Here is a 4,637-nt window from a genome sequence, read left to right on the forward strand (position 1 = left end):
TATGTACCTCCATTAGCCCAGCCATGATGGTTCTGTTAGGAACGAAAGAGGTAACAGGGAGACTGAGATGCTTTTTTGCCGGGGGGGGGGGGGGGGGGGGGGGGGAATCAGTGTGTATTCTGCAGACTTGATTCCCCCTAAAAATATGACAAACGTCCACACCTCTAGACTTCTTTCTTCTCTAAAAAATCTGAAAACATACCAAGATATGATTATAGAATAAATTTTTATGATCTGTTAAATAAGAAATTCGTATGAATATACATGACAAAACTGAAGTCTTCATTGTTGATTTCTAACAACAGGAAATTTGAGTCACACCTTAAATCTTCAGTCATTGGTAGTCTATTGTCGGCACAATCATAAATTAGCTAGAACCCCGTCGTGCAAATTACCAACAGAAAATTGGACTTCCTTTATCTATTGAAGGGTTACTGGATTTTGTATCCATCTAATATCCAGAAAATATGAGGTTGCTGGGGATCTCTGCTTGAATCATAACCTGCTCCAAAGCCTGTTGTACAGTGATCCTACGATCAAATACTTGTACATGACAGTAATCCGCAGCTGGCCGGCGTAACAAATCAGTCTTATCTTGAGTCATGATTCATGAACAGAGGCATAGTTGATTCATAAATTGAATAGTTAGATCGAGGATCCTTCATATGACCTAATTGCCTTGTCTTGGAGAACCGAGAAGAAACAAAAGAAACGTGGGTTATGGATCTTTAGCATACATAATTGCTTCATGGATTATTCATGGGGGAAAGCTTTAGTATGGCACCCCGGTCGTAGTACACCAAAACAACAACCTGGGCGACATGCCGGCAACATCGCTGACCGATGAGATTGTGCGATACATAATTGTGGATTTATTGATTAGAGGAGCACGTACCTAAAGCGAGTACTGTTGCTGCTATTGTTTCCAGCAATGATGCCATGGAGCCCCACATGTCCCCTGATTCATATCGACCATGCAAAGCAGCATCCTCATTGTTCAAGGACTTCACGGGTGGCCTCTCTGGGAGGCAGCCAACCCTCTCGCCTAGCAGCTGCACAGAACGCCACTGGCCAGATCCCGTTTAGGTCATGCTCATGCTGCCCGATGTTGTACGGGGTGGGACCGAACAACTTCATGTCAGGTATGGCTTTGAACGTCATGGAAGTATAGAGATCGTGCTCAAGATTGCGCCAATGGTTGGCCCTCTCCCACATGAACAGCACCTAGCCCTCATCCTCTCTGAGTAGTCCATCGCCTGTACGCCGTAGGCGCAGGTGCAGGCTCCATGCTTTCGCTCGGCAACTCGACGAAGCAAAACTCTGGCCGGTCTCCTTACAGGTCGACGGAGGTGGCGCCCAAGGTCAGGTTGACCTACCACAACCGGCCGCTGAAATCAATTGTTTGTTTGTGCAAGCACGTGCGTGAGGTAGGGGTGGAATAACGAGCAGCTCGGCTCGTTAAGCTCGTACTCATTAAGCTCGTGCTCGTTAAGGCTCGGCTCGTTTGAAGATCGTTAAGCTCGTGAGCGCTCACGAGCGCTTGTTAATAGATTATAATGTCTTATGATATACAAGATGAATGTGTATGTGTGGTTTTCAAGACAAAATATGATGACTATAAAAAATAAATATAGTAGCTTATTGCCTCATATGTCGATTAGATTGAATAGATGGGCTGAGATGCTACAAAATTTTGTCACGTAAGATGAAAATATATGTTGTGTTGTTACTAACGAGCTTAACGAGCTACTCGTGAAACTCGTTAGCTCGCTCATTAAGCTCGTTAATCTTAACAAGCTGAAATCAATGATTGGCTCTGTTCATTAAGAAGCGAGCTACCAGCTTAACGGGCCGAACTATCGAGCACTCATTAAGCTCGGGAGTTACGAGCTTTTGGTCCAGCCCTAGCGTGAGGTGATGTTCGTCCAAGGAGGGCTCCCTTGTCCTTGATGAAGTGCCCGTGAGATCGGAATCAGTGTATTTATTGGAAGGCTTTAGGAAAGGCATGGAAGGTGAAGAGGAAGGAGACCGTGTCTGCTGCGGCAGCGGATCGACCTCCTGTGTTTTTTTATGGAGGTGGACCTGCTTATAATAGAGAGAAGTAGGATCGATGAAAGAAGAGGAGGGAGACCGAGTCTCGTCTCTCGTGAGGCAACGCATCGTGCTCCTGTTTCTTTTAGGGAAAGAAGGCCCAACCCAATTAAGTACAAGAACGTACAAAAAGCTAAAAATATGAATGTACAAAAATATGATAGATTAGTACCACCTTGGATTTTGGAAAAATTACGCACGTGTTGAAAAAAAATGAAAGCGTAAGTTTACGGAAAGAAGCGTATTGTGACGGTGAACCCACGGAGTCAATCCGTGCTTTATTATTAGGGAAAGATTAGGGATAGACTAGCACACATGCCCGTGCGTTGCAACGGGGAAAAAATATAATACGTGGTTCAACATTTTACTAACCTAACCACTGACTTGCATATGTCTGTCATTGTCGGATTATACCCACACCTCATCATTTGTTTTGTTTATTTCCGTCATTGCCAAATTATAGCTACACCTCACCGGTAGTTTTTTATTATTTTTGAAAAGGCCTATTGGTTGTCTATTTGAGGCCATATATAAATTAGTGAGATCCTGTGTATATTTGCAGGGTGGTACTACTAATTTTCTTTTTAGGAATAGATGGTACTATTAATCAATAAAGATTTTTCTATAGTACCAAAAGCTGGCCCAATAAAGAGAATAGTAAACTGGATGGGCTGAATCATAGGACATCCCGTGCCCGTCAAATAAAGAACGCTTTCCCCTAAACAAAAGTAAAATAAAAAATGTTTCTTCTAAAAAATGGGAGCATATGCCCGCTACAGCCAGCAGCCACCGCTGCGCCCGAGCGAGCGAGGAGAGGCCGAGCTCTTCCTTGGGATGCCATCTCCGCCGCCTTCCTCTCACCTCCGGCCGGTGAGCCCAACTGCCGCCGATAACCTCGCGCTGCCGCCCTCTTCTTCTCCCGTCTCTCTCCTCCCTTCACGCAGGAACCCAGCCGAGCCGCCATGGCAGTATAGCTTCGCGACCGCCGCCCTCTTCCCTGCCTTCTCCCTCCCTTTCCTCCTTCCTCTTCCTTCTTATCTTCTCCTGTCAATCTCCTCCCTCGTCTCACTCTCCCCTTCCAGCGCAGGAACCCAGTCGAGCCGCCATGGCAGAGAAGCTTCGCCGCCATCGCGTTTTGCCCCAGATCCACGCCATGACACCGCTCCTGCGTTGGAAACGTTGGGAGCGATGCGCCTGCCATCGTCTGACTTCGTCTGCTCGCCCCCTGAAAGCCCTGTGGGAGTGCTACACTACCGTCGCCCAATTTCTTTGCTGCCTTGATATTAGATCTGGGTCGGCGCCGACCTTCTAAACACCCCATGCATTGCCGCCACAGCTGCATTTGGCCCAGACGCGGGGGATGCATGCCAGATGGGCTGATGCCCAAGCGCGGAAGACTGCCCAGGCATGGAAGACGCATGATTGAATGGGAGTCCCTAGTCAGCGCTTCAGGCGCCAGGGATGCTCCCTGGCGCCCCGCGCTTGTCAGTTGGGCCGGCCTGTTAGTGCTGTGTAGTCCTCGCTCGCTCATTCCAGCTGCTCTACAGCGGCACGAGGTACTGTAGCGGCGAGAGGTACTGTAGCGGCAAAGCATTTAGCGCTGCTAGTGCAAAATTTCGAAAAAACAGTTCATGAATTTGAAAAAACAATTCACAAATTCAAAAATAGTTCATGAATTTGAAGAAAGAACAAAAAATTGAAAAAAACGTGAGTTTGGAAAATAGTTATAGATTTTGACAAAAAGTTCACCAAATACGAAAAAAGTTCATTGAATTTAAAAGAATCATCAATTTTCAAAAAAAATCATAGAATTAGAAAAAAGTTCATGGAATTTGATAAAAAGTTGTCGAATTTGAAAAAAGTTCATCAAATTTGAAAAAAAAAGTTCATCCAATTCAAAAAAAGTTCATCGGTATTGAAAATAGTTCATCGAATTCAAAAAAAGTTCATCGATTTTGAGAAAAGTTCATCGAATTTGGAAAAAAAGTTCATCGATTTTCAAAAAAGTTCATCCAATTTGTAAAAAAGTTTATTGATTTTGAAAAAATTACATCGAATTTGAAAAAAAGTTCATTGAATTTGAAAACGTTCATCAAATTTGAAAAAAAGTTCAATGAAAGTTCATGATAAATTTGAAAACGTTCATCAAATTTTAAAAAAACTAATAAATTTTCGGAAAAATCACCGAGTTTGATGAAAGTTCATGATATTTGGAAAAAGTTCATGAATATAGAATCACGAATTTGAACCAAGTTCGTGCAATGAAGAAAACAGAAAAAAAGAAGCAAAAAGGAATAAGAACCGCGACCTGTGAAAGAATAAAAGAAGGTAACACAAGTGAGTTAGTGTCCTAGTGGTTAGTGCGCTGCGTTCTCCACGAAGAAATCCTGAGTTCGAACCCCGCCGGCGCCCTCGCTTTTTTTGCTTGGGTTTGACAAATAAAGGAAAAATGGGCCGGCCCAATTACAAGCGCAGTTGGCAAACCGGCGCAGGATTCGCCTCATTGAACTACCGAGACAGAAATTTAGTACCACCTCGAATATATT

This window comes from Triticum urartu, unplaced genomic scaffold, assembly GCF_003073215.2.
Source record: "Triticum urartu cultivar G1812 unplaced genomic scaffold, Tu2.1 TuUngrouped_contig_651, whole genome shotgun sequence".
In the NCBI taxonomy this organism is placed as follows: domain Eukaryota; kingdom Viridiplantae; phylum Streptophyta; class Magnoliopsida; order Poales; family Poaceae; genus Triticum; species Triticum urartu.